This window comes from Arachis ipaensis, chromosome B5 (genome assembly GCF_059453495.1).
Source record: "Arachis ipaensis isolate K30076 ecotype BB chromosome B5, ASM5945349v1, whole genome shotgun sequence".
Classification (NCBI taxonomy): Eukaryota; Viridiplantae; Streptophyta; class Magnoliopsida; order Fabales; family Fabaceae; genus Arachis; species Arachis ipaensis.
In genome coordinates this window covers 38,629,517-38,640,984 of record NC_142440.1, presented here as the reverse complement: position 1 = coordinate 38,640,984, position 11,468 = coordinate 38,629,517, and the positions used below count along the sequence as shown (strand labels likewise).

The 11,468-nt window shown below is 42.3% G+C and overlaps 1 pseudogene; it reads right to left on the bottom strand.

Annotated features, from left to right (window-relative positions):
• Positions 1 to 8,111: 8,111 nt before the first annotated feature.
• Positions 8,112 to 8,213, bottom strand: LOC148563904 (small nucleolar RNA R71; annotated as a pseudogene).
• Between the last annotated feature and the right edge of the window lie 3,255 nt (positions 8,214 to 11,468).

Sequence of the window (11,468 nt, the reverse complement as noted above, 5' to 3'; positions counted from 1 at the left end):
AATGCAATAATTAAATGAAGATGAGAGAGTAAAGGAGAGAGAAGAAAAAAAACCTGAGGAAGAAGAAAGAATTGGAAGTAAGAAGAAGAAAGAAGAAAGAATGATAAGAGAAAGATAAGTAGGATTGGGGGAGGGAAGATTAAAAATCAGGCGGCGTACTAGTTCCAATGTGCAACGCATGCGATGTGTATGCGTACAGCGCGTGTACGCGTGGATCGCGTAAAATTGAGAGTGAGGCGTAGGCGTCAGGCACGCGCACGCGTGGATTGCCACATATTGAAAAATGACGTGCATGTGTCAAGGACGCGTACGCGTGGTCAAATTTGTGCCTTTAGCACAGTTCCAGTATGGAGGCAGCACAACTCTCTATTCGATTTGCTATTTACGCCAATTTTCACCCCCACGCATACGCGTCGCTGAAGCTTACGCGTGGGTTGAGCTATTTGCAGGGGACGCATACGCGTGAGGTACGCGTACGCATGGCATGGCTTGTGCGCCATGCACCCTTCCCACACATCTCTCGCGCACCTCTCTGTTCAGGTGCGCATATGTAAACGACGCGCGCGCGTCATGGATGTTGCGTGTCGATCCCTCTTTTTTTTCATGCAGTATGTGATGACTTGCATCATCTACCCTTATTTCTTGCATAAAGAAGAGCATAAAAGAGCATAAATCTCATTTGATCAGTACAATTCATGCATTATTTGATGAATATTGTGGTACACTACTTTGAGATGAGTTGTGCTAAATTTCAGGTGAGAAAAGCATCAAAAAATGGGTAGAAGACAAACAAGAAGCTGGGCGTGTGAAACTGGCGTGCCACTTGGGAGCAAACGCCAGTACTAAAGTCCAGAGAAGAAGTCCAAGCATGCATGTGGGCGTGGAATGCCAAAACTGGGTGTGGCACACTAATACAAAATTCCAGAGAGCTAAATGGAGGACACAAAAGGGGCGTGGCACGACAGGTCTGACCCATCAACTACTACGGGTGTGCCACTTGAGTAAATAGGCGTGGCACGCAAAAGAAGAACCTCCACCATGGGCGTGCCACTTGGTATCGAAGGCGTGGCATGCCAGCTCCAAGAAGTCACTTGGGCGTGCCACTTGAGAACCCAGGCGTGGTACGCCAAGCATGAAGAATTCACAAATACATAAGTGTGCCACTTGAACAGCATGGCGTGGCACGCTGGTACAATAATCCAGAGAAGGGGCTGAAGGCAATTGAAGACTGGGCATGCCACTTGAAGTCGAAGGCGTGGCACGCCAACCTCTCAACCTCACTTAGGCGTGCCACTTTTGCAACCAAGCGTGTCACGCCAATGCACAGAGAGAACAAAAGCAAGGATTGGGCATGCCACTTGGTATTGAAGGCGTGGCATGCCAACTACTGGAACCAAGATAAGATCATGGGCGTGGCACGCCAGCCTTTAGGCCTGGCACGCTGGTATAAGTTTCCAGAGAGGATGAAGGAGGCCAATTACATGGGGCGTGCCACTTGGTATCGAAGGCGTGGCACGCCACTCACCATTCTTCACTTAGGCGTGCCACTTGAGCAACTAGGCATGGCACGCCAGTATCATTCAGAGAGCAAAGAAGCATTGGGGCGTGCCACTTGAGTTCGTGGTGTGGCACGCCAAACAGAGGAATCACTCACTCACAAAAGGGGCGTGGCACGCCAGACCCTAGGCATGCCACGCCAGTTCAACTTTCCAGAGAAGCCTAGCCAAGCATAGAGCAAGGGCGTGGCACGCCAGACCTTGGGCGTGGCACGCCAGTTCAAATTTTCAGAGGCAAAGAGAAGTGAGAAAGGCAAGGGGCGTGCCACTTGAGTTCGAAGGCGTGGCACACCAAGGTTGTTTCAGGGACGAGCATGCCACTTGAAGGATTGGGCGTGGCACGCCAAGCTAGAAATGAAGGGCACGTGACACGCTAGTAAAGCGCCAGCCACACGCCAACTGAGAAGTCACGCTTATTGAGTGTTTTCTTTTCCCTCCAAAATGTAATTTTTCTTTTTCACTTTTGTAATTCTTTTATTTCACTAGGAGTAGTATAAATACCCCCAAGGAGTACTGAAGAAGGGGGTTAAGCAGTCAGTTTTAGATCCACTTTTACACTTCACTTTTGAGTACTTTTTGAGCTATGAGTAGCTAACTTCCCTCTCATTGAGAGAGGAAGCTCTGTTGTACTTGATGGATTGATAATAGTGAAATTCTTCTTCTCTTTATCTTCTCTTTGATTTGCTAGAAGGAATTTCGTTCTTAATGCTTAGTATTCAATTATCTTGGGAAAGAGATTGAATGCAATTGGGTTTCATGGGAACCTTGGGAAAGGAAACATGAAACCATGCTTGAAATCCCTTCTCACACTAGAGTAGAATCTGGGTTTTGGTGTTTGGATATATGACATATAATCCTCCCTCTACTTGGACCTACAATGGTGTGTGGTATAATCAGGGATCAAGCATATCTCTCTTCATGAGCAATTAGACCAGGGAATTGGCTATTGATCAAGATCTGAGAGATTGAGTCACCAAGGGATTACGGCTCAATCAATCATGATTTCTAAGAGGTCAATGAGTTGCATGATTGAAGAGGATATAAGCTAGACTTGATCCAAAGAGACAACATCTCCCAATCTCAATGAATTTTTCCCATTCTTATCTATCCATTTCTTTACAGCTTATTTTTGCATTCAGCAATTCCCCATTCTCATTTATATTCAAGTCATTTATGATTCTGCACTTTACATTCTGCCATTTATATTCCTGCACTTTATTTCTTTTCTTTACATTATAGTCATTTACATTTATGTCATTTACAATTCTGCACTTTACAATCCTATTGATCCACTTGACTAATTCATCAATTGATTAAAACTGCTCGAATTTGCCAATCTCTGTGGATACGATCCCACTCCACTTTGGGTTATTACTTGACGATAATTTTAGTGCGCTTGCCAAAAGAACTAATTCACCAATTTTTAATGGGGTGTGAATTTAGATTCATCAAGTTTTATGGCGCTGTTGTTGGGGATTGGCTTAAATTTGACAGTGATTAAATTGATTGGAGAGCTAGATTAAGCAATTTAAATTCCTTGTTATTTTATTTTATTTAGCACCTTTTTATTTTCTTTTATTTTGAGTTCTATTTCTTTCTTCTTTGATTATTTTTATCATCCATATTTCCACTCTTCTAACTGTTTGATTAATTGCACCACTCACACTAACAACTACTCTAACAAGAGTAATTTCTTCATTCATTTTCTTTCTTGCTTTTTGCCTTGTTGGTTGTATGACAGGTAGAAGAAGCGGTGCTTCAACTTCCTTTGATTCTGAACCTGAGAGGACCTTCCTTAGATTAAGGAGGAAAGCAAGAGGGAAATGAGTCGTTGGTGCTGAAGAAGAGGAAGAGTATTTTGAAACAAACATGGCGGAGAACATGGAGAACCACCATGAAGAAGAAGCTCACAACCATGCCAGAGAAGGCCCAGTAAATCATGATGGGCAAGAAAGGAGAGTCTTAGGCTCCTACATCAACCCAAACCCAGGAAATTATGGCAGCAGCATCCTAAAGCCAACAATTCATGCCAATAATTTTGAGCTGAAACCTCAGCTCATCACACTTGTTCAGAACAATTGCTCATATGGAGGAAGTGCCCAAGAAGACCCTAATCAACGTCTCAGCACATTCTTGAGGATATGTGATACTGTAAAGTCCAACGGGGTACACCCCGACATCTACAAACTACTCTTGTTCCCTTTCTCACTCAGAGAAAAGGCAGCAAAGTGGTTGGAATCATTCCCCAAGAATAGCCTAACTACATGGGAGGAGGTCGTGAACAGATTCCTTGCAAGATTCTACCCTCCACAAAGGATCAATAGGCTGAGAGCTGAGGTGCAAACTTTCAGACAACAAGATGGAGAAACACTTTATGAGGCCTGGGAGAGATTCAAAGACCTGACAAGAAGATGCCCACCAGAATTGTTCAATGAATGGGTATAACTACACATCTTTTATGAGGGACTATCCTATGAAGCAAAGAAGGATGTGGATCATTCTTCGGGAGGCTCACTCAACAAGAAGAAAATCATTGAAGAGGCCATAGATGTCATTGAGACTGTAGCTGAAAATGAGTATTTCTATGCTTCAAAAAGGACTCAGAAGAAGGGAATGCTAGAGCTCAACTCTGTAGATGCTTTGTTAGCTCAGAATAAAGCAATTGCAGCTCAAATAGCAGCTCTAACCAAAAGGATGGAGACCAACCAAGCCTCAGTAATTCAAGACCAAACTCCTCAACAAGAAGGGAATGCACCAAAATCTGAAGGTGACTGGGAACAAGCCAATTATGTGAACAATTCATCCAGACCACCATATGACCCACACTCTAAGACATACAACCTAGGTTGGAAGAACCACCCAAACTTTGGGTGGGAAAATCAACAAAACCACAACTAGGACCACAACAAGCCTTATTCATAAAATCAGCATTTCAACCACAACCCCAACCATCAAATAGGGAACCATAGACCCTACCATAACTCACAAAACACATCATACCATAGTAACCAACCCATACACAACAACCTCAACCAAGATGCACCATCCTCAACTATGCAACCATGTGAAATCAAGAGCAACTTTGAGAGGATGGAAGCCGCAATAGCACAACTGTCCTCCCAGATTACAGGGGCAGTCTGCACCCTCATGGACAGACAAGCATAAACTGAAAGAAGGATAGACGCTAATCAAGAAGAATATAGGTCAAATCTGAAAAATAAAGGCGCAGCAATCTCAAAGTTGGAAGCACAAGTGGGGATTTTATCCAAGCAAATCCCACTTCTCACACACACATTTCCTAGTGATACCATGACTAACCCAAGAGGGGAATGCAAGGCCATTACTCTAAGAAGTGGGAAGATGATGCCAGGGCATTTTGGCCAGTTTCACTGACCTTTTCTTTACTGTTTTTAGGTTAGTTTCATGCATTTTCTTAGGAAATAAGCTAGTTTTGGGTAGATATTCACTTACATCTTGATTCAAGCATACATTGTGCACTTTACATGATTTCATGAGGATTTTGCATGAATTTAAGGACAAATTGGATGTTGCATTTCCCATGACTTGGACTAGAACTTTGATGCACTTTATTGTTTGATTTCAGGACAAAGGAAGCAAAGAAGAACCACATTAGTGGCTACGTTAGTTACACTAACGTTAACACTAACGTTAACACTAACATGGAATTGGAGTAACTTGCAAAGTTAATGAGAAAAGTGATTGCCAATAACGCTCTCGAAGCCATCATTGGAGCCAACATTAGTGACACTTAACATTATCACTAACGTTGGACCAAGCTCATGAGTGGCCACGTTAGTCACCACATTAACTTAGTTAACATGGCCTCAAACGTTAAGAAGAAAGGGGGGAAGCCAACGTTAGTGATATTCAACATTATCACTAACGTTGGCCAAGTCACACTAGGCCATGTTAACTCCCACGTTAACCTAGTTAACGTGGAAGCTAACGTGAGGAAAAGAGGTGACGCCAACGTTAGTGACACCCAACATTATCACTAACGTTGAAAGGAGCCCACACATGCCACCATGAGCCACATTAACTCCTACGTTAACTTAGTTAACATGGAAGCTAACGTGGATAAGGGAATGTTGAACCAATGTTAGTAACACTCAACTTTGTCACTAACGTTGGAGATGGCTAGCATAGGCCACGTTAGAAGCCACGTTAACCTAGTTAACGTGGACTCTAACGTGGGAGCTAAGGGGCACATTGGAACGTTAGTGACAATGTTAAGTGTCACTAATGTTCTCGAAGGTTGGCAAGCCTACGTTAAAAGAGCCACGTTAACTAAGTTAACGTGGACTCTAACGTAGGGAAAGGGGAGGCTTCTCAACGTTATTGGGAAAGTTGAGTCCCAATAACGTGCGCGAAGGACAAAGAGGCAACGTTAGTGGCAACGTTTGTGCCACTAACGTTGAGGTTAACGTGGCTCTTGCTTGGGTAAGGAACGTTAGTGAAAAAGTTGAATGTCACTAACGTTCTCGAACCCATATTTTCACTGAACGTTAACACCACTAACGTCCTGAGCTAAAGTCTCTGCCCACTTCACAAATTTCTCTCTGCAAGTAAAGCCAAGCCCAATGAAGAAGATAACTGCTTCAAACTCAAGATCCAAAGGCCCAGACCCAAGACTTGAAGAACCAACTAGAAGAGTAGAAGAGTAGTATATATAGGAGTAACTTTGAATTATTTTGGGGGTTGGAAAATATAGGGAGCCTCTGGGCATAGAATTACTCTCTGTATTTACTTTCTCTGCACTTCTAGTTTCATTATGTATTCTCCATCTTTGTTTTCATTTTCCAGAGCTATGAACAACTAAACCCCTTTCATTGGGTTAGGGAGCTCTGTTGTAATTTGATGGATCAATACTAGTTTTCATTATTCTTCTTCTATCTTTTCTCTTGATTTTACTTGAAAGCTTTCGATCTTCATCCAATTGGGTAGTTATCTTGGAAAAGAAGCTATTCATACTTGGATCTCTTCTGAACCTTGAAAGAGGAATGAAGAGATCAAGCTAGAAATGCTTTCTCATGCTGGACCAAATTGGGTTTGGATGGATATATGACTATAATCCTCTCAACACTTGATTTGGGAAATGCATGTGGTATAATCAGTGACCATACTTCATCTCTTCTCATGAGCAATTGACCAAGGAATTGGCTATTGATCAAGATTTGAGAGATTGAATTACAAGAAATTGTAATTCAATCACTTAAGATTGCCAAGGAGATCAATGAGTGCATTGATTGAGGAAGAGATGAAAATAAAATTGATCCGGAGAATGCAACATCTCCTGAGCCCAATGAACTCCCCATTTCTGATCTTACCCATTCTCTTTATTTTCTGTCACTTACGTTTATGAGCAATTCCCCCATTCCCATTTACAATTCTGCAATTTACTTCAGTCATTTACTTTCAGTTCTTTAATTTTAGCATTTACTTTTTCTGTCATTTACCTTCCCGCCATTTTATTTTTTGCAATTCTAAACTCAAATCCTGGATTCGCTCAACTAGAACATTCCTCTAATTAAAGTTGCTTGATCAATCAATCCTTGTGGGATTTGACCTCACTCTATTGTGAGTTTTTACTTGACGACAAATTTGGTACACTTGCCGAAGGAAATTTGTTGCGAGACAAGTTTTCCATGCATCAAGTTTATGGCGCCGTTGCCGGGGATTGATTGTGCATCAACAATGATTAGATTGGAGGATAACTAGATTGAGCATTTTATTTTTGTTTGATTTAATTTTCTGTTTGAGTCATTTACTTCCTGTTTTAGTTAATCTCTTCCCTTCCCCCTACTTTTTCTTTGTTATTTACCATTCATCTCACTAACCCACTAACTGTTTGATATATTGCATCACTCACACTAACAGTAATTCTGACAGATATACTTTCTGCACCTATTCTCTTTGCTTGTACTTGTTGGTTGTATGACAGGGAGAAGAAGCGGGGCTTCAACTTCTTTTGATTCTGAACCTGAGAGAACCTTCCTTAGACTAAGAAGGGAGGCAAGAGAAAAACGTGTAGTTGATGCTGAAGAAGAGGAGGAACACTTTGAGGAATACTTTGAAACAAACTTGGAAGAAAACATGGAAAACCATCATGAAGAAGAGGCTTACAACCATGGCGGAAGAGTTCGAGCAAATCATGCTGGGGAGGATAGAAGAGTTTTAGGCTCTTACATCAATCCAAACCCAGGAAACTGTGGAAGTAGCATTCAAAAGCCAACCATCCATGCCAACAATTTTGAACTAAAACCACAGCTCATCACCCTTGTTCAGAACAACTGTTTGTTCGGAGGAAGTGTCCAAGAGGACCCCAATCAACATCTAACCACCTTCCTGAGAATATGTGACACAGTGAAGTCTAATGGTGTTCATCCTGACGCTTATAGACTGCTCTTATTTCCATTCTCACTCAAGGATAAGGCAGCCAAGTGGCTGGAGTCTTTCCCAAGGGAGAGCTTGACAACTTGGGAAGATGTGGTGAACAAATTCTTAGCAAGATTTTACCCTCCTCAATGAATCAATAGGCTGAGAGCTGAGGTCCAAACTTTCAGGCAACAAGATGGTGAGACTCTATATGAAGCATGGGAGAGGTTTAAAGACCTAACAAGGAGATGCCCACCAGTTATGTTCAATGAATGGGTGCAACTGCACATTTTCTATGAAGGGCTCTCTTATGAGTCAAAGAAGGCCGTAGACCATTCATCCGGAGGATCTTTGAACAAGAAGAAGACCATTGAGGAGGCCATAGATGTCATTGAAACAGTAGCAGAGAACGACTACTTCTATGCTTCCAAAAGAGGGAACACAAGAGGAGTAATGGAGCTAAATAATGTAGATGCTCTGCTGGCCCAAAACAAGCTCATTACCCAGCAGCTAGCTGACCTCACCAAGAAGATGGAGAGGAACCAAGTAGCAGCAATCTCCACTTCATCAACAACCCAAGAAGGAGTGAATGAAGAAGCAGAGGGTTGTCAGGAGCAAGCCAACTACATTGGGAATTCACCTAGGCAAAACCATGATCCATACTCCAAGACCTACAACCCTAGATGGCGGAACCACCCGAACTTTGGGTGGAGAAATCAACAAGACCAAAGCCTTGATCAAAGACGCCCAAATCCAAACAATACAGCCACCCAACACTTCACATCTAGACCATATCAACACCCCCATAACAACACGTCTCCACATTCATATCAAGGCCAGAATAACCATCCTCAGCCTGACCTATCATCATTTGATGAAAGAATCTCAAGGATTGAGAATCTACTTGAAGGTATAAGCAAGGAGATTCAAGACAACAAGGTGTTCAAGGAGGAAGTGTGAGCCAGTTTCAAGAACCAGGGAGACACAATCAAGAGGTTGGAATCTCAAGTGGGGTATCTCTCTGAGCAAATTCTCAAACCCACAGATGGATTCCCAAGTGACACAGAGAAGAATCCGAGAGGTGAAACAAAGAAAGTAAGATGGGAAGATTGCAAGATGGTCACTATAAGTGATGAGGAGACCGAGGACAAGCCAAGCAAGCTGTCAGAACAACCTGAAGATACCTCAGTAGAGGAGGGGAAAAAGATTACCAAGAACCAGAAATCTCAAAACAGAAGCTGCTGAGACTCTATGCACCTTTTCCCCAACTGCTCAATGGTGCTGTGGAGAAGAGAATATACTCAAGATTTCTTGACTTGTTTGCATCTTTGCATGTGAACATACCGTTCATCAAGACTATCCAACAAATGCCTGCATACATCAAGTATATGAAGGAGCTGCTTCCCAGGAAAAGATCACTCAAGGAAGGCCAAACTATAGTGATGAACAAGGAGTGCAGTGCCCTCATTCAACCGCAGTTGCCTACGAAAAGAAAAGATCCAGGGAGTTTTCATATCCCCTGTGCCATAGGGAAAACAATGTTTGATAGAGCACTCTGCGATTTGGGAGCAAGCATCAACTTAATGCCCTTATCCCTGATGAAGAGGCTGCAGATCAATGAGATATTTCCCACAGATGTAGTCATCAGGCTGGCTGACAAAACTCAAAAACAAGCAATAGGGGTGGTGGAAAATGTATTGTTAAAGGTGGGGAAATACTTTCTTCCCACAGACTTTGTCATCTTGGACATGGAAGAGAGTCACACTCACCCAATCATATTGGGAAGACCATTCCTAGCTACAGCCAGAGCACTCATAGATGTGGAGCGAGGGGAGCTAATATTGAGGATCCATGATGAACGACTCAGCTTTAATGTCTTCAAACTCTCACAAGAAGTAGACCAAGAAAACAAAGAACCAAGCAATGATCATAATGAGATGCTGACAGAGGAAACAAGCACTGAAGCACAACCAACACATCTGAGAACTCCACTGAATGATGAACAAGGCAAACAGCAATTGTCACAGCTCAAGGAGAAGCTGGAGGAACCTAAACCACCAGAGGCATGTGAAGACAACAACAAAATTTCCTTAGAAGAAGAAGTCGCCAAGAGTAAGGCAGCATCAAAAGGGACAAAGAAGAAGGTACCAAGGGGGTGGAGGAACAAGAAGATCCCTACGGAAGACTTCTCTCCAGGAGATAAAGTGATCTCAGCTTACTTCCCAGATATCCCTCCTAATCTCCCCACTATACCATCTCAGTTACCTAAGGTCTTCACTATCAACAGAGTTCTCTCATTGGAACATGTAGAGATCATTGATACAACCAATGGATATAAGTCCAAGGCAAGAGGGGAGGACTTGAAGCATTATCAACCTCCCTGATGAAGGAGAAACGTCAAGCTAGTGACGCTAAAGAAGCGCTTCATGGGAGGCAACCCATGTTTTATTAGCTTTTACTAGTGAATAAGTCAATATTCATGAATTCCAACCCAAACTTGGTAAAGTCCTTATATTGCAGTATATAGTGAAGAACAAGTTTGGTGTTCAAAGCGTGCCAAGAAAGCATGAATGCAACAGAGAGCATGCTAGTCTTGGAGCTTTGAACAGAACTTTTCATCACAGTGCTCCAAACTAAGTTTGGTGTCACCCCATGGTGCCACCAATGTGCATATAAGGATACACAGTTAGTTAGTTAGTTGGAGTTCATGAATAAACAAAATCTTTTCTTCTTTTTATCATTCTAGCCGAAAAGTTAAAAACTTTTTATGATATTGATTTTTCTTATTTTATTTTTATAGGGAAAAGGAAAGGAGCATTGAAGGAGATAGATTGGACAATTAAAGGAAGAAGGTTCGGACACCACAAAAGGAAGGACTATACACTTGTTCTAAAAAGGGAAGTCATTGGAAAATGATGCCATGCAACATTGAAAAAAATGGGACCCTTGGAGACCAAGCAATCTCCATCATAAAGTGATGATCCTTGTCCTTTTCACATGCACAACCCCAACCGTCCATCAAACAACCACTCATTCAATCCACACCCTCCATTCACTCACAACCTCTCTATATAAGTGATCCTTGTTCCATACCCCACTCTTCACACCTCTCCATTTCGGGTTCCCCTTCACTTCCTTCATTGCACTCAGCCCTAAACACCAAAAGTCTCCACACCCCTGCTAACTTCACGCATTAACCTTCATTCATGGCATCTTCGAGCTCTAAAAGAAGAAAGGGAAAGGAAACTATGGAGCAATACCCATATGATGAAAAGAGATTTAGAAGCTTGCACCATACATTGCAATACGGATGGATGGTGGATAAGGAGATCATTTATGAGCTAGGATTTCAAGTTAGGAAAAATGAGTGTCCTGAAATCACAAAGAAGGTAGAAAAGAGAAGATGGGAGCTCCTTACTGATCCGGTCATTAAGATGAATGCAAATCTTATAAGAGAGTTCTATGCAAATGCGGTCCGATATGATAAGGCAGATGAGTCATATACAAGCTTGTGAG